The following is a 20,035-nucleotide window of genomic DNA, read 5'->3' on the forward strand; positions in this document are numbered from 1 at the left end:
AAATATTATATCTATCAGACCTCACTCTCGTAAGTGACCGTGAAGGGCTTGACAACCCCTAATCGCGTTGGTTGCGAGTAGCTATCTCTTTGTGCAGGTACGAGGGACTTGAGCGTGGGCTCCTACTGGATTGATACCTTGGTTCTCAAAAACTGAGGGAAATACTTACGCTACTCTGCTGCATCATCCCTTCCTCTTCGGGGAAAACCAACGCAAGCTCAAGACGTAGCAAGAAGGATTTCTGGCGCCGTTGCCGGGGAGTCTACGCAAAAAGTCAACATACCAAGTACCCATCACAATCCCTATCTCTCGCATTACATTATTTGCCATTTGCCTCTCGTTTTCCTCTCCCCCCAATTCACCCTTGCCGTTTTATTTGCCCTCTCTCTCCCTATCCTCCCTCTCTATTTGCCTCTTTTTGCCTGTTTTCTTTTTGTTTGCTCATGTGTTAGATTGCTTGTTTGTCGCAATGGCTCAAGATACTACTAAATTGTGTGACTTCACCAACACCAATAATGATGATTTCCTTAGCACTCTGATTGCTCCTCTTACCGATGCTGAATCTTGTGAAATTAATATTGCTTTGTTGAATCTTGTTATGAAAGATCAATTCGCTGGCCTTCCTAGTGAAGATGCCGCTACTCATCTGAATAGCTTCGTTGATTTATGTGATATGCAAAAGAAAAAAGATGTCAATAATGATGTCGTTAAATTGAAGCTATTTCCTTTTTCGCTTAGAGATCGTGCTAAAGCTTGGTTTTCGTCTTTGCCTAAGAATAGTATTGATTCATGGAACAAGTGCAAAGATGCTTTTATATCTAAGTATTTTCCTCCCGCTAAGATCATCTCTCTTAGAAACGATATTATGAACTTTAAACAACTTGATCATGAACATGTTGCACAAGCTTGGGAGAGAATGAAATTAATGATACGTAATTGCCCTACTCATGGTTTGAATTTGTGGATGATTATACAATTTTTTTTATGCCGGATTGAATTTTGCTTCTAGAAATCTTTTAGATTCGGCCGCGAGAGGCACTTTTATGGAAATCACTTTAGGAGATGCTACTAAACTCCTAGATAATATTATGGTTAATTATTCTCAATGGCATACTGAAAGATCTTCTAATAAAAAAATGCATACGATAGAAGAAATTAATGTGTTGAGTGGAAAGAAGGATGAACTTATGAAATTATTTGCTACTAAGAGTGTTTCTTCTGATCCTAATGATATGCCTTTGTCTACTTTGATTGAGAATAACAATGATTCTATGGATGTGAATTTTGTTGGTAGGAATAATTTTGGTAACAACCCTTATAGAGGAAATTTTAATCCTAGGCCATATCCTAGTAATACTTCTGATAATTATGGGAATTCCTACAATAACTCTTATGGGAATTATAATAAGATACCCTCTGATTTTGAATCTAATATTAAAGAATTTATTTCTTCGCAAAAGAATTTTAATGCTATGATTGAAGAAAAATTGCTTAAGATTGATGATTTGGCTAGGAACGTTGATAGAATTGCTCTTGATGTTGATTCTTTGAAACTTAGATCTATTCCACCTAAGCATGATATCAATGAGTCTCTAAAAGCCATGAGAATTTCTATTGATGAGTGTAAGGAAAGAACCGCTAGGATGCGTGTTTCCAAAGATGCCTTTATTAAAGCGTGTTCTTCCAATGCCTATGAAAATAAAGATGAAGATCTAAAAGTTATTGATGTGTCTCCTATTAAATCTTTATTTTGCAATATGAATCTTGATGAAACTGAATATGATCTTCCTTTACCTAGAAGGCATTCTAAAAATTCGGAGTGTTTAGATCTTAATGATGAAATTGATGAAAGTGGGATTGAAAGAAATAAAAATCTAGATGTTGCTAAACCCACTATATTGGATTTAAAGGAATTTAATTATGAAAGTTGCTCTTTAATTGATTGTATTTCCTTGTTGCAATCCGTGCTAAATTCTTCACATGCTTATAGTCAAAATAAAGCCTTCACCGAACATATTGTTGATGCCTTGATGCAATCTTATGAAGAAAAACTTGAGTTGAAAGTTTCTATCCCTAGAAAACTCTATGATGAGTGGGAACCAACTATTAAAATTAAAATTAAAGATCATGAGTTTTATGCTTTGTGTGATTTGGGTGCTAGTGTCTCTACTATTCCCAAGACTTTGTGTGATTTACTAGATTTCCGTAACTTTGATGATTGCTCTCTAAACTTGCATCTTGCTGATTCCACTATTAAGAAACCTATGGGAAGGATTAATGATGTTCTTATTGTTGCAAATAGGAATTATTTGCCCGTAGATTTCATTGTTCTTGACATAGATTGCAATCCTTCTTGCCCTATTATTCTTGGTAGACCTTTCCTTAGAATGGTTGGTGCGATTATTGATATGAAGGAAGGGAATATTAGATTTCAATTTCCATTAAAAAAGGGCATGGAACACTTTATAAGAAAGAAAATAAAATTACCATATGAAACTATCATGAGAGCCACTTATGGATTGCCTACCAAAGATGGCAATACCAAGATCTATCCTCGCTTTTATGCCTAGCTAGGGGCGTTAAACGATAGCGCTTGTTGGGAGGCAACCCAATTTTATTTTTATTCCTTGCCTTTTGCTCCTGTTTAGTAATAAATAAATTATTTAGCCTCTGTTTTGGTTGTGTTTTTTGTGTTTAATTAGTGTTTGTGCCAAGTAGAACCGTTGGGAAGACTTGGGGAAAGTCTTGTTGAACTTGCTGTAAAAAACAGAAACTTTAGCGCTCACGAGAACTGCTGTCATTTTTATTTTAAGAGTGATATTTAGTTAATTATTTTTGCAGATGATTAATAGATAAATTCCTCACGTCCAGAAATTTATTTTAGAATTTTTGGGGTTCCAGATCTTGCGCTAGCTACAGATTACTACAGACTGTTCTGTTTTTGCAGATTCTGTTTTTCGTGTGTTGTTTGCTTATTTTGATGAATCCATGGCTAGTAAAATAGTTTATAATCCATAGAGAAGTTGGAATACAGTAGGTTTAACACCAATATAAATAAAGAATGAGTTCATTACAGTACCTTGAAGTGGTCTTTTGTTTTCTTTCGCTAATGGAGCTCACGAGTTTTCTATTTTGAGTTTTGTGTTGTGAAGTTTTCAAGTTTTGGGTGAATTCTTTTGATGGATTATGGAACAAGGAGTGGCAAGAGCCTAAGCTTGGGGATGCCCATGGCACCCCCAAGATAATCCAAGGACACCAAGAAGTCAAAGCTTGGGGATGCCCCGGAAGGCATCCCCTCTTTCGTCCACTTCCATCGGTAATTTACTTGGAGCTATATTTTTATTCACCAACATGATATGTGTTTTGCTTGGAGCGTCTTGTATTATTTGTGTCTTTGTGTCTTAGTATGCCACAATCATCCTTGCTGTACACACCTTTTGAGAGAGCCATACATGAATTAAAATTTGATAGAATACTCTATGTGCTTCACTTATATCTTTTGAGCTAAGTAGTTTTGCTCTATGTGCTTCACTTATATCTTTTGAGCATTATAATTTTGCTCTATGTGCTTCACTTAGATCTTTTAGAGCACGGTGGTGGATTCGTTTTAAAGAAACTATTGATCTCACATGCTTCACTTAAATTATTTTGAGAGTCTCTTAATAGCATGGTAATTTGCTTAATAATAATATGCTTGGTATTCAAGATTTGTGAAACTTTCTTTTGAGTGTGTTGAATACTAAGAAAAGATTGAAACATGATAATTGCTTTGAGATATGGAGGTGATAATATTAAAGTCATGCTAGTTGAGTAGTTGTGAATTTAAAGAATACTTGTGTTAAGGTTTGTGATTCCCGTAGCATGCACGTATGATGAACCGTTATGTGATGAAGTCGGAGCATGATTTATTTATTGATTGTCTTCCTTATGAGTGGCAGTCGGGGACGAGCGATGGTCTTTTCCTACCAATCTATCCCCCTAGGAGCATGTGCGTAATACTTTGCTTTGATAACTTCTAGATTTTTTTAATAAGTATATGAGTTCTTTATGACTAATGTCGAGTCCATGGATTATACGCACTCTCACCCTTCCACCTTTGCTAGCCTCTCTAATACCGCGCACCTTTCACCGGTATCGTACACCTACCATATACCTTCCTCAAAACAGCCACCATACCTGTGACGCCCCCGATTCAATCGTACACTAATCATACACGCAAACATGTACGATCAAGATCAGGGACTCACGGGAAGATATCACAACACAACTCTACAAATAAAATAAGTCATACAAGCATCATATTACAAGCCAGGGGCCTCGAGGGCGTGAATACAAGAGCTCGATCATAGACGAGTCAGCGGAAGCAACAATATCTGAGTACAAACATAAGTTAAACAAGTTCGCCTTAAGAAGGCTAGCACAAACTGGGATACAGATCGAAAGAGGCGCAGGCCTCCTGCCTGGGATCCTCCTAAACTACTCCTGGTCGTCGTCAGCGGGCTGCACGTAGTAGTAGGCACCTCCCGAGTAGTAGTAGTCGTCGACGGTGGCGCCTGGCTCCTGGGCTCCAATGTCTGGTCGCAACAATCAGGTACAAAAAGGGGGAAAAGAGGGAGCAAAGCAACCGTGAGTACTCATCCAAAGTACTCACAAGCAAGGAGCTTCACTACATATGTATGCATTGGTATCAAATGGAATAAGGATATCATATGTGGACTGAACTGCAGAATGCCGAAATAAGAGGGGGATAGCTAGTCATATCAAAGACTACGCTTCTGGTAACCTCCATCTTGCAGCAGGAGAAGAGAGTAGATGGTAAGTTCACCAAGTATCATCGCATAGCATAATCCTACCCGGCGATCCTCCCCTCGTCGCCCTGTGAGAGAACGATCACCGGTTGTATCTGGCACTTGGAAGGCTGTGTTTTATTAAGTATCTGGTTCTAGTTGTTATAAGGTCAGGGTACAACTCCGGGTCATCCTTTTATCGAGGGACACGACTATTCGAATAGATCAACTTCCCTGCAGGGGTGCACCACATTTCCCAACACGCTCGATCCCATTTGGCCGGGCACACTTTCCTGGGTCATGCCCGGCCTTGGAAGACCAACACGTCGCAGCCCTACCTAGGCACAACAGAGAGGTCAGCGCGCCGGTCTAAATCCTATGGCGCAGGGGTCTGGGCCCATCGCCCATTGCACACCTGCACGTTGCGTACGCGGCCGGTGAGCAGACCTAGCCTCCCTTATATAAGAGTAGGCGTTCCAATCCAACCCGGCGCGCGCCGCTCAGTCGCTGACGTCACGAAGGCTTCGGCTGATACCACGACGTCGAGTGCCCATAACTATCCCCCCGCGTAGATGGTTAGTGCGTATAGGCCAGTAGTCAGACTCAGATCAAATACTAAGATCTCGTTAAATGTGTTAAGTATCCGCGAACGCCGACCAGGGCCAGGCCCACCTCTCTCCTAGGTGGTCTCAACCTGCCCTGTCGCTCCGCCTCAAAGTAACAGTCGGGGGCCGTCGAGAACTCAGGCCCACCACTACCTAGATGGAGCCACCTGCCCCTTCAGCCCCCATCTCCGAACAGTATCACCGGAAATGTAACAGTGTAAAGTATATAGTATATGCCCGTGATCACCTCCCAAAGTGATCACGGCCCAGTAGTATAGCATGGCAGACGGACAAGAGTGTAGGGCCACTAATGGAACACTAGCATCCTATACTAAGCAATAGGATAGCAGGTAAAGGACACAACAGTAGTAGCAAGGACAGGCTATGCAGCAGTATAGGATTAACTGAAAGCAGTAACATGCTACACTAATCTAATGCAAGAAGTAGAGAGAAGAGTAGGCGATATCTGGTGATCAAGGGGAGGGCTTGCCTGGTTGCTCTGGCAAGAAAGTGGGGTCGTCAACAGCGTAGTCGATCGGGGCACCAGCAGTGGCGTCAGTCTCGTAGTCTACCAGAGAGAAAAGGGGGAAGAAACAATGAATATAATGCAAACAGATGCATAACGATGCATGACATGTCAAGTAGCGGTGCTAGGGGTGCCCTAACACGGTATGAGGTGATACCGGTGAAGGGGGAAATATCCGGGAAAATATTCCCGGTGTTTTGCGTTTTCGGACAGATGAATCGAAGGGAGAAAGTTGTGTATTCGCTATGCTAGGGATGTGTGGCGGACGAACGGGCTGCGTATTCGGATTCGTCTCGTCGTTCTAAACAACTTTCATGTACAAAGTTTTTTTCATCCGAACTACGAATTATTTTCTACGATTTTTCAAAGATTTAAACAATATTCTGGAAATCCCTGAAATTTTGCTAAGTCTAAGAATTCGACAGTTTTTTTAAACATCACTTGGCTGTTTTCAAAAGACTACAACTATTGTTCTGTACATCCTATGAGTTAGTACCTTATATCAATTTTGAGTACTTCTCTGTGATCTACATGTTAGTACCAATTACATCCATATTAGAGTTCATTTGCTTGATTATCAAGAGCACTAAAGTAGCTATGAAAATAAAATTGTTTTTCGATTTTTCTGTTAACAGGACATCGAACTTTGTGATTTTCGTAGGAATTAATCCATGCATCAAAAGTATTTGGTCCAGTGGGATAAAATGGAGTTTGTCATGTATGCATTCTATTCATATTATTTTCACTCATGTTAACAACTATTTAACCGCAGTTTATGGGCTGTCTAGGGGGTTACTCATTGTAGAAACTAGATGATGCCCCGCGCGTTGCTGTGAGAATTTGGTAGCATGTATTGTTAAGAAAATAAGTGTAAAACTATACGGTTGAATAATAGTGATGTTAGATGTTTTATATAAAATAATAATTGCTAATTTACATAATCATATCACTTGATATCATGTTCACAAAGTATAAACACATTGTGGAACAGATAGCTTGTATTACCCGAAGGATGTACAAAATAAAATAGATCAAGGCAAGACAATGAATAAGTGCTGGTATAGATCCTGACGATTAGGATTTAATCGCCCCCTTGGTGATAAGTGACATAACCTTATTGCAGCTCGCTAGCGTTAGCTATTCTGAACTGTACATGGCATTTGAAATGTTCACTCCAGAACCTTAGCGTATAACGTAAATTATTTTTTCCAAGGCCCTGGTACTTATTCATTAGACTACGTGTGTGTGTGTACAAAGCATGACTGCATGAGATGGCCGAAGTTAATCTACATTTGAGTGTGTACTGTTCAGTGTCACCTTGTCCTGTTCAAAACGTGGAATTGTGGCATTAACATAGTACTAAATCAGTTACTACTCTTGTAATTGCAACATGGTGGCAAATCAAGACATGTTTTGCATCTGTTGCACATATTAGGCAGCTCAAACATGGCATTGATCTCCCCTCATGGATCCCTACAAAAAGGTGCAGAAAATTATAGTAAGATAACCAAGTCCATACGTACGTATGCTAATTTTGCCTAATGGAAAAAAGAAATTGTAAAGAAATATCAGTAGATATGGTATTCAAATGTGGATGCCAACTATTCTGCCACGAGTGATAGAGGAAACACTTTGACACATTAACACTGGAATATTGGAAGAAGAAATTCAGCCTACAGTCCAACGTGGATACCATAAAACTTGAAAGAAAATAACGCTAAATCTCTAGTAAAATCACTATATAGATTCATGAAAGGAAATAAATTAACTGACCTGCCATTATCTCCTTCAGAGCCTCTCCCGAGTGAAATGTAAGCCTTCACATCATACTGAATCATACTCGATGGCCTAATGTGTAAAGGAATTAGTGAGTCATGGTGATTTACCATAGCAATATCAAGTGTGCAGCATAAAAATGAGTACTGTACGGGATCCATCATCCTATTAATCCTAGAAATTATTCTTGCCATCGTTGTTGCTTCCTCTCCACATCCTCTGAAACAAACAATGAAGAGATCACACACCCAAATCATGTTAATAAGATAATCGGATGTGCAGGTCATTGTTATATTGACACAAGCAACGAAGCAAGCACAATTACCAGAATTTCCAAATCAATAGCCGCACGACGGAATTTTTGAACGCACAACCTCTTCACAATAACTGACATGATCTCTCACCTTATCAAATGCCAGTTGCTCGCCATTCCACAACTCTCAAATTTCGGATCAAATCTTGCAATGACAGAAAACAAAACATTAGGGCAAACAATAGGAATAAAAGAAGAAATTCGTTTTGCGAATGAAATAGATAATACTTTCTCTATCCTGCTGAAGAAATTGTAGCGAGAATGAGTTCACAGGGGAATCATGCCTATTGATTAGAAAAGCATAAACTCCGGGATAGGAAAATGGGAGCCGATGAACATAGAGAGCGTCTAGATAGTAGGATGCAAGCAGCATGTGCGTGGTTGACCACGTCTTTTAAAAGAGACGAAGGTGCGGCCACTCAGATTTGCAAGGTAATGAGGGGTGATTAATATTACCGCCGTTTCATGGCGATGAATCGAAAGAGTGCCGGTTGTAGCGGCAGCGAGCGGAATAGAGAGCGGCCGCGATTAACTCGCAGAGGGGAAGATGATGAAGCGTGAGAGACCTAATGCATTACATGGGCTAGCATAATGACCAATTAAGTTGCAGCGTGCGTTAGCATGAACGACCAAGCGAGTTGTAGCCTGTGTTAGTTCGTTGTGGCCTAGCATATATAATGACCAATTCTTTGTCCTATTAATCCTGGCTGCGTACCAACTATTGGGCGAGCCCAGTTGAAAAATTGTATGGCTTAAATCCAATGGAAAGAAATGCATGGAATACAATGTGCGTTCTTCTGTTTTCCTGCTACGCGCGTACGTGGTGGCTGGCGAGTGAACCATGCAGCCGCAGGCGGTGGAATGTGAACGAAGAGCCCGTAGAGAAGCAAGCAAGGATGCATGCAGAAGAGGCGCTATGAAAGGAAACGGTTCGATGGAAAAAAGTGAGGCCAACACGCATGAGGTACGAGAGAATTGCTGACATGGCAACATGCTGATGTGGATAGCTTGCATGTTAAGATAAATACTATAGTGGGGGTGAAGTTCTTAAGTATATTAGATGACACCCCGCGCGTTGCTGCGGGAATTCATAGTAGTAATGTACAGGATCAATGTTTATGCAGTGAATAATAATAGTTAGAATCATAATGTGGTAGTTCAACCGTAACATGTGAATATTTTAACTACATAAAGTTTATTATGTTTCTATGAATAACTCATGGTTCAATTGTAAAAATAGTAACATGTAGGAGAACTATGCATTGTATTTGTGGATTGTGCCTCTTCTGCAAAATGTCTAGAGATGCATCATTCTATTTATTATGCAATCTATTACAACCGGGTGAGCATATGGTTGGGGTTCTTTCATAGTATTCTCAACTTTGCAATTTCACTTAGCGAACAACTTTTAGTAGAGGTATCACGTGCTTATGACTTCATTGTTAATGCTTTGATCAGGTGCAAAAACTTGCTTGGAAGTCAAAGAGTGTACATCATATGAGAATCCTGGACAAAGAGACTACTTGCAGTCATATATGTAAAGCATATTTCAGATCTGAAATGTAGTAAGTAGCAATAGCTAACTTAATATTCTAGGAACAGAAGGGAGTAAAATCGTCGTGTTCTGAAATTATGTCAGAGAGTTGAGACATTTCTTCAGTACTTGATAGGAACTCAAGAAGACTTTAATAAATGGCGTTCAGATAAATTTGTATACAACATAATAGGCCATTGCTAACTTATCAAAACTCAAAGCATGGAGGTCGGCAGTATAAGCATCAATCGTCGATGGCCTTGCCTGATTTGCATAATTACGTGGGGTACACATATGAAATAATTGGAGTAAAGAAAACTCACATATAAAAAAGACATCTGCCCTGCACCCAGATTGATGCGAGTGATTTCAAGTAAAGCCAGTAAGTAGTGTACATGCTTACATCAACTGTGATTCAGTAAAGTAGTGTGGGCACTTGAGAGTGTCAGTCCATAGAGGTGTCTTCTTGAGGGTGAGCCTGCCTCTTCACACGCAACAGCAGCAGCCACTGAGGGCTGGGGCGTACTGTGTCAACGCCAATTGAGGCAAAAACAACACCATATCCTCCACCTTCATCCACATTAGCTTGAACGCTGAACTGCAAGTTTGCGGATTAAAATTTGGGAAAGTTCCCAGACAGGTCGTTCTCTTCCCTGCCGAAAATTTTGTGAGTATTCACAGGCAAGTCGTTCTCTTCCCTACCAAAAAGAGGTCCAGCTTGGGAATCTTGGAGGAACTAACCTTCCCAGGTGCGCCGGAACGGAGACAGTAGAGGGGAGGACGAAATTCAAGTCAACGCCATAGGCGACGATGATCGAGCCGGAGGAGCCCATCGGCAATGGGACCGCAGGCCAAGAGAATCCAGGGGAGCCCCTGGAGGCGAGGCCGACAGGCAGTCGTGCTCGTGCCGAAGCCTGACAGTCGTCGGAGGTGAGGCGGATCAGTGGTCGTGCTGGAGCTAGGAGTCAGAGGCGAGGCGGACTTGCGTTCCTGTCCGAGCAGAAGAGTCACCGGATGCAGGTTGTAGGATATTCAAAGTGAGGGGAGCGCCCTCCTGCAGAGATCGCCGCCACAACCTCATGGAAAGGATTGGTTTTCATTTTTCTCAATGGAGAGAGGGCTCGATGGGATACTTGAGAGAGACGGTCGAGATCACGTCAGTTATATGGAGCACAGGGCCCAGGTGAGAGACGAAGGGGCCTATGGATAGTGGATGGACGATGGAATGTGGAAAGGCCCTATGTTCGTCTTTGACTTACAGTTCGTGCCATGCAGCATGGTTGAAATTACTAATGGAAGGTTACAGAGAGGAGGAAAACATTTGTACATGTAGGACCTATTGGATGACGTGGATAGGCTGCATGTTTAGATAAATAGGTTAGTGGGGATGAATCTCTTAGATATATAGAATAGGATACAAAAGCTAGCTAGTAGCTACAGTAACTACAGTAAGCAGCGGCAGTAGTTGTACTTAGGGATCTATTTAGACTGTTAATTACATGGGACCCGTATGTCATCAACTGGGTTATCCCAGTCAGCAGTTTGACTGGTCAGTGGGACCAGTGGGCCCTAGGCGTCTTCACACATATTTTAGCATTTCTTTTTAAGTGGATATATAGAGGAGAGGTGTCCACCTGCCATAGGTTAGTAGCTAATCTAACTAGTAATTAAAACAAGGCCGGCTTGCTGGGCACTGGACATAGCCCATCCGGCTTCACCGTGGCAGTGCACGCATGAACAGGCACACGGCGGCTACGGCCAGCCACAACCATGAGCCCGCACGGGAGCGACCATGGGCACGAGCAGGCTGGCACGCGCGGGTGTGCAGTTGAGCGCATGGGGTGCAGTCGCGGCCTACGGCGAGCAGCAGGCAACAGCAGCAAGAGCGACCGCGGCCGCGGCAAGCAGTGCGGCATCAACAGCGCCAGCGGCAAGAAGCGGCAGTGGCAGCGGCATCAGCCAACGGCGGCGGCACAGTAGAGCAGTAGGAGGCAGCGGCATAGGAGAAGCACCAACAGCAGCTACGCGGTAGCAGTACGCGCACACACACAAGAGCTCGAGCTCCCGTCCATGGCCGCCGAAGTGAGGGGAGGCTAAACGGCGACGGATCGAGGGGGCGAGCAGGGGAAGCGGGCAGAGGAGCTCACAGTGAACTCAGAGACGTGGTCGGGGTGGTCGGGGACGAACCGGAGTAGCGGCAAACGACGGCGGACGGCGAAGATGTACGCGGAGATGACGGTGTCGATGGCGAATGTACGAGACGTCCCAGCTCCACTTGTTGCTCGGGGAAGACGAAGTCGAGGGTGGCGGTCCTCCTGGACGGATCCACGGGCGCCAGAGAGCACGTTGTCCGCGGCAACGGCGACGAGGTGTACAGTCACCACGCGAGGTTCCGGGCTCGATTCCGAGCCAAGGAGGAGGCGATTCGATTGGGAAAGTGAGGGGATCGGTCGAGAGCTAGCTAGGGTTTCCAGGGGACGCTCTTATAGGCCGAGGGGAGTCGACGTGGTGGCCATCCGGCCATGGCGCCGTGGGATGGCCGCCACGCCATGGCCTCTGCCTCCCTGACCTAGGGGAAAGTCCAGGGTGGGCTGGGCTACATGCTCTGTACTCTGTAGCCACTTATGGCCCAGTAGCATAGTAGGCCCGTATATTTTTTCCATAAACTAAATAGCTACTGTTTTGCATTTATTTGAGTGAGCAAACGATTTTTGTTAAAGATGAAACCTGGCACACAAATAGTAGGCAGTGTTTTGAGCTAGCCCATCAAGATGCAATTTATTTTGAAATGTATAAATATTTGAGTAATTTGAAGCGGCTCAATTTTAATTATGTTGGCTCTGTTTTAAATAGGTTAGGGGCATTTTAACAACTCAAATAGTGTTGGTTTCTACATGAAAATTATATAGTGATTATTTGTCACCATACAAACATTTTTTTGTTAGTTTGAAGAAATAAAATGTGACTTGCATTCTGAATTTGAATTTGAGTTTGATTTTTATTAAGTGGCCAATTGCATAGTAATCATGATGACATGGCCACCATTAGGGGGATTACTGTAGCAGGATTCTCGGGGTGTTACAAATCTCCTCTACTACAAGAAATCTCGTCCCGAGATTTTAAGAGGTGGAGTAAGGGGGAAAGTTCTGGTTACGAAATTCTAACGGGTCTTCTCATTCCTGGTTGCTCTTCTCGAAGAAGTTGATCATCGTTGATGTCTTCATTTCTTTGTTTCGGTTTTGTCATAATGAAGTCGTCATCCTTTCTTTGGGAACTCCATCATACTTACTAATAGGAGGCAAGTCGGCAACAATAGAATGCTATAAGGGTACTCATCTAGGGGTTAACCCAAGAATGAACATATAAGTATCTTTCGAGTTGGAACTCAGGGAATACATGGAGAGAAATAAAAGTAGGCATGAAAATTTTCAAGCGGGTAGGCAAACGTTTGATGCCTGAAACAGAGTGTGAGAGGGGTTTCGAGCAACGGGAATAAGTATTGTGTCTGGCACCAGGATAGATCCCTAGGGAGGTGGCTCGTGAATCTCATATGAATCCAAGCGTGAGGAATAACCTTAGAAACAGGGGTGTACAGAAGAGTCTGGTTTCGATCCTGTGAAACTGTGGGTTATGGGCTCACCATGTGGGTTGAGAGTAGGAAGGGCGCTGACCTCTTGCATGGTCATGATAGCAAGGCATGTCAGAGAATTGCCTGTCAGTTATGTCGGCAACAACATCGGTACCAAGGGCGAGGGACGAAGATAACCATTCTCTTGCTCGTTGAAACGAGGTGGACCAATAGGCAAATTTCTCGTCCATCGGTGGTTACCAGAATGTCATCAACAATAGTAACAGGGTCTTACTGACAAACTTGTACACCGAGAGGTTTACATAAGCAGGGAATTAATACTGCTTAGACCATAATGATCACCAGAAAGGTTAAACCAAATAATGGAAAGGAAAATATGATTATCAGATATTTCGGGGGTATATCCTTCCCAATGATAATCAGAGCATGATATCCATGACAGGATATAATGTAGAAAACCCTTTAGGTAAGGGGAGAAAAATTTCATGACATTACCCATACAACGGTGTTCGGATAATTGAGCAAGAAACATTTAGCATTGGGATTCAAATGTTCTTGTTGAAAACAGGAGTACCACAAACATGCTTCGAGACAGTATTGACATCGTCTTCAAGCAAAGGTCGGGCTTTGGATACAAGGATCCATCGAAAACAACTTATAGAATAAGTCTTACAGTTTCCTCACGGAAGAATGGATAACCTTGTTGAAAAGGAATCTATAACAATAGGGTCTCCGACCAGGTGTGCTAGGCACGACAGCACCTTACCGGGTCACATAAAGACCATTGTTATAACTCTTGGAAATATGTTCCAACCATCATATCTGACCGAGATTCAGATCTGATTGGTGTTAGGATAACTCAGACTCGGGATGCCTAAGAAGAAAGGTGCAACACACATTGTCGAGATGACATTGTAAGATTCTCGGGAATTGAACTATGGAAGCGAGTTCCGAAACAAGAGCTCATCATTAATTCAAGGAGAGGTGAGGAGGTGGCTGATTGACTCAGCGACAATTCATCGAGATTTCCAAAGGATGGATTTCCACAATTATGTGAACAAGGAGATAACATTTGTCAGATCAAATGATATAATGAGGTAAGCTCAGGAAATCATACTCGCTTAAACATCGGTTGACAGGTGTGCCCGAAATATGGGCATAAGTAGCCTGATCAATTGTTAGAATGGTGATCCAATAACCGATAGGCTAAGAATGAACTATCGATCATTAACTTCAAAGCAAAAGGGTTGCTAGAAGGGCAGAATCCAAATAGCACCGTTCACCTGTTGGTATCCCGGTTAGAACCAACACGGGGACCAAGAAAAGAATGGTGATGGTGAGAAGCATTACTATACCAAGAATTCTTAAGAGGTGGAGCAATCCTCACAACATTCTTGATAGATAAGACAATAATACTACAAGGTAGATGTAACACCCCGGATGTAATTTACCTTATATGTACTCCAACTCTTGCCGTTTCCGACGCTAAGTTATTTTATTTCCTCGGGTTCGGGTTTTTGTCTCCGTGTGTTGTTGCCGTTGTCATGCATCTCATATCATGTCATCATGTGCATTGCATTTGCATACGTGTTCGTCTCATGCATCCGAGCATTTTCCCTGTTGTCCGTTTTGCATTCCGGCGCTCCTATCTCCTCCGGTGGTCCTTTCTACCTCTTTTCGTGTGTGGGGGTTAAACATTTCTGGATTGGACCGAGACTTGCCATGCGGCCTTGGTTTCAAAAGACTACAACTATTGTTCTGTACATCCTATGAGTTAGTATCTTATATCAATTTTGAGTACTTTTCTGTGATCTACATGTTAGTACCAATTACATCCATATTAGAGTTCATTTGCTTGATTATCAAGAGCACTAAAGTAGCTATGAAAATAAAATTGTTTTTCGATTTTTCTGTTAACAGGACATCGAACTTTGTGATTTTCATAGGAATTAATCCATGCATCAAAAGTATTTGGTCCAGTGGGATAAAATGGAGTTTGTCATGTATGCATTCTACTCATATTATTTTCACTCATGTTAACAACTATTTAATCGTAGTTTATGGGCTGTCTAGGGGGTTACTCATTGTAGAAATACAAAAGCTAGCTAGTAGCTACTGTAACTACAAGTACAGTAAGCAGCGGCAGTGGTTGTACTTAGGGATCTATTTAGACTGTTAATTACATGGGACCCATATGTCATCAACTAGGTTATCCCAGTCAACAGTTTGACTGGTCAATAGGACCAGTGGGCCCTAGGCGTCATTCACACATATTTTAGCATTTCTTTTTAAGTGGATATTTAGAGGAGAGGTGTCCACCTGCCATAGGTTAGTAGCTAATCTAACTAGTAATTAAAACAAGGCCGGCTTGCTGGGCACTGGACATAGCCCATCCGGCTTCACCATGGCAGTGCACACATGAACATGCACACGGCGGCTACTGTTGGGGAACGTAGTAATTTCAAAAAAAATCCCTACGCACACGCAAGATCATGGTGATGCATAGCAACGAGAGGGGAGAGTGTGATCTACGTACCCTTGTAGACCGACAGCGGAAGCGTTAGCACAACGCGGTTGATGTAGTCGTACGTCTTCACGGCCCGACCGATCAAGCACCGAAACTACGGCACCTCCGAGTTTTAGCACACGTTCAGCTCGATGACGATTCCCGGACTCCGATCCAGCAAAGTGTCGGGGAAGAGTTCCGTCAGCATGACGGCGTGGTGACGATCTTGATGTACTACCGTCGCAGGGCTTCGCCTAAGCATCGCTACAATATTATCGAGGATTATGGTGGAAGGGGGCACCGCACACGGCTAAGATTATGATCACGTGGATCAACTTGTGTGTCTATGGGGTGCCCCCTGCCCCCGTATATAAAGGAGTGGAGGAGGGGAGGGCCGGGCCCTCTCTATGGCGCGCCCTAGGGGAGTCCTACTCCCACCGGGAGTAGGATTCCCCCTTTCCTAGTCCAACTAGGAGTCCTTCCATGTAGTAGGAGTAGGAGACAAGGAAGGGGAAGAGGGAAGAGAAGGAAGGAGGGGGCGCAGCCCCTTCCCCTAGTCCAATTCGGACTAGGCCTTGGGGGGGGGGCGGCCTGCCTCTCCCTCTCCCCTAAAGCCCAATAAGGCCCATATACTTCTTCTCCCGTATTCCCGTAACTCCCTGGTACTCCGAAAAATACCCGAACCATTCGGAACCTTTCCGTTGTCCGAATATAGTCGTCCAATATATCGATCTTTACGTCTTGACCATTTTGAGACTCCTCGTCATGTCCTCAATCTCATCCAGGACTCCGAACTCCTTCGGTACATCAAAACTCATAAACTCATAATATAACTGTCATCGAAACGTTAAGCGTGTGGACCCTACGGGTTCGAGAACAATGTAGACATGACCGAGACACGTCTCCGGTCAATAACAAATAGCGAAACCTGGATGCTCATATTGTCTCCTACATATTCTATGAAGATCTTTATCGGTCAGACCGCATAACAACATACGTTGTTCCCTTTGTCATCGGTATGTTACTTGCCCGAGATTCGATCGTCGGTATCTCAATACCTAGTTCAATCTCGTTACCGGCAAGTCTCTTTACTCGTTCCGTAATACATCATCTCGCAACTAACTCATTAGTTGCAATGCTTGCAAGGCTTATGTGATGTGCATTACCGAGAGGGCCCAGAGATACCTCTCCGACAATCGGAGTGACAAATCCTAATCTCGAAATACGCCAACCCAACATGTACCTTTGGAGACACCTGTAGAGCTCCTTTATAATCACCCAGTTACGTTGTGACGTTTGGTAGCACACAAAGTGTTCCTCCGGTAAACGGGAGTTGCATAATCTCATAGTCATAGGAACATGTATAAGTCATGAAGAAAGCAATAGCAACATACTAAACGATCGAGTGCTAAGCTAACGGAATGGGTCAGGTCAATCAGATCATTCTCCTAATGATGTGATCCCGTTAATCAAATAACAACTCTTTGTCTATGGTTAGGAAACATAACCATCTTTGATTAACGAGCTAGTGTAGTAGAGGCATACTAGTGACACTCTGTTTGTCTATGTATTCACACATGTATTATGTTTCCGGTTAATACAATTCTAGCATGAATAATAAACATTTATCATGAAATAAGGAAATAAATAATAACTTTATTATTGCCTCTAGGGCATATTTCCTTCAGTCTCCCACTTGCACTAGAGTCAATAATCTAGTTCACATCGCCATGTGATCTAACATCAATAGTTCACATCTTTATGTGGTTAACACCCATAGTTCACATCGATATGTGACCAACACCCAAAGGGTTTACTAGAGTCAGTAATCTAGTTCACATTGCTATGTGATTAACACCCAAAGAGTACTAAGGTGTGATCATGTTTTGCATGTGAGAGAAGTTTAGTCAACGGGTCTGCCATATTCAGATCCGTAAGTATTTTGCAATTTTCTATGTCTACAATGCTCTGCATGGAGCTACTTTAGCTAATTGCTCCCACTTTCAATATGTATCCAGATGAAGACTAAGAGTCATCCGGATTAGTGCCAAAACTTGTATCGACGTAACCCTTTTACGACGAACCTTTTGTCACCTCCATAATCGAGAAACATATCCTTATTCCACTAAGGATAATTTTGACCGCTGTCCAGTGATCTACTCCTAGATCACTATTGTACTCCCTTGCCAAAATTAGTGTAGGGTATACAATAGGTCTGGTACACAGCATGGCATACTTTATAGAACCTATGGCCAAGGCATAGGGAATGACTTTCATTCTCATTCTATTTTCTGCCGTGGTCGCGCTTTGAGTCTTACTCAATTTCACACCTTGTAACACAGGCAAGAATTCTTTCTTTGACTGTTCCATTTTGAACTTCTTCAAAATCTTTTCAAGGTATGTACTCATTGAAAAAAACTTATCAAGCGTCTTGATCTATCTCTATAGATCTTGATGCTCAATATGTAAGCAGCTTCACCGAGGTTTTCTTTGAAAAAATCCTTTCAAACACTCCTTTATGCTTTACAGAATAATTCTACATTATTTCCGATCAACAATATGTCATACACATATACTTATCAGAAATGCTGTAGTGCTCCCACTCACTTTCTTGTAAATACAAGCTTCACCACAAGTCTGTATAAAACTATATGCTTTGATCAACTTATCAAAGCGTATATTCCAACTCCGAGATGCTTGCACCAGTCCATAGATGGATCGCTGGAGCTTGCATATTTTGTTAGCACCTTTAGGATTGACAAAACCTTCTGGTTGTATCATATACAACTCTTCTTTAATAAATCTATTAAGGAATGCAATTTTGTTTATCCATTTGCCAGATTTCATAAAATGCGGCAATTGCTATCATGATTCGGACAGACTTAAGCATAGATACGAGTGAGAAACTCTCATCGTAGTCAACACCTTGGACTTGTCGAAAACCTTTTGCGACAATTCTAGCTTTGTAGATAGTAACACTACTATCAGCGTCTGTCTTCCTCTTGAAGATCCATTTATTCTCAATTGCTTGCCGATCAGTGGGCAAGTCAACCAAAGTCCATACTTTGTTCTCATACATGGATACCATCTCAGATTTCATGGCTTTAAGCCATTTTGCGGAATCTGGTCTCACCATCGCTTCTTCATAGTTCGTAGGTTCGTCATGGTCAAGTAGCATGACCTCCAGAACAGGATTACCATACCACTCTGGTGCGGATCTCACTCTGGTTTACCTACGAGATTCGGTAGTAACTTGATCTGAAGTTACATGATCATCACCATTAGCTTCCTCACTAATTGGTGTAGTAGTCACAGGAACAGATTTCTGTGATGAACTACTTTCCAATAAGGGAGAAGGTACAATTACCTTATCAAGTTCTACTTTCCTCCCACTCACTTCTTTCGAGAGAAACTCCTTCTCTAGAAAGGATCCATTCTTAGCAACGAATGTCTTGCCTTCGGATCTGTGATAGAAGGTGTATCCAACAGTCTCCTTTGGGTATCCTATGAAGACATATTTCTCCGATTTGGGTCTGAGCTTATCTGTAGCGACCCGACCCGAATGGATCAAGTCTCTGTGCTTATGTGTCATCCCTGGATCAGTATGCTGACACACACAGTACTCGAAGGATTTATAACAGAGGTAAATCACATGTATAAAGTAACGTAAATACTATTACCTCAATCCAATATAGCGGAAGCAACAAGGTTGTGGTTTCCCATCAACACCAACGGCAAAGTTGAGTGTAGAAATCGTAACCCTAACGTAACACTTACTCGTCGTAAGAAACCTGCAACATGAGACGTTGCAGCCCGAAACGGGTCAGTACATTGAATGTACTGGCAAATTCACACCATAGAGAATGATGAACAATGACTATCACTACATGCATATTTGGCTGGTGGAAAAGCTCTATGGTTATAAGGTTTTTGCGTAAAGCCAATTTTTCCCTACTGCAAAGGAATAAGATTAATTACTATCAGGGTGGTTGTGAAACATTGAGAATGGTTGACAGCATTCTCAATCCCAATTAAAAATAATTAAAACCCAACAACATTAATTAGAAGTAACATGATGAGATTCACTCGATTTTCAAGTACTAGATACTCAAGTTGTCCATAACCGGGGACACAGCTAATCATGATTAGTTTGTTACTCTGCAGAGGTTTGCGCACTTTTCCCCACATGACTCGATCGCCTCCGTTTGTTTTCTCGCACTACATGGTGTTTGAGAAACGGATGACCGAGACATAGTCTTTCAGAAGCACTAGCACCTTACTTGTGGGGTAGACCGGTACACCTACATCCCCTACATCTGCTAGTCCACCCCGTAAGAGTTCGCACAACTTAGTCAACTATGCCAGAGCCCATAGTAGCATGTGGCTGCACACGGAAGTT

The 20,035-nt window shown here is 42.4% G+C and overlaps 1 long non-coding RNA gene across 1 annotated transcript; it reads right to left on the reverse strand.

Annotated features, from left to right (window-relative positions):
* Positions 1-6,908: 6,908 nt before the first annotated feature.
* Positions 6,909-12,191, reverse strand: LOC125552312. The gene is made up of 5 exons (XR_007303506.1): positions 11,729-12,191; positions 8,020-8,152; positions 7,847-7,913; positions 7,692-7,766; positions 6,909-7,391 (listed from the first exon to the last, which is right to left on the reverse strand). It is a non-coding gene; the product is annotated as an uncharacterized LOC125552312 (long non-coding RNA).
* Between the last annotated feature and the right edge of the window lie 7,844 nt (positions 12,192-20,035).

The sequence above is a fragment of the Triticum urartu genome, chromosome 4 (genome assembly GCF_003073215.2).
Source record: "Triticum urartu cultivar G1812 chromosome 4, Tu2.1, whole genome shotgun sequence".
NCBI lineage: Eukaryota > Viridiplantae > Streptophyta > Magnoliopsida > Poales > Poaceae > Triticum > Triticum urartu.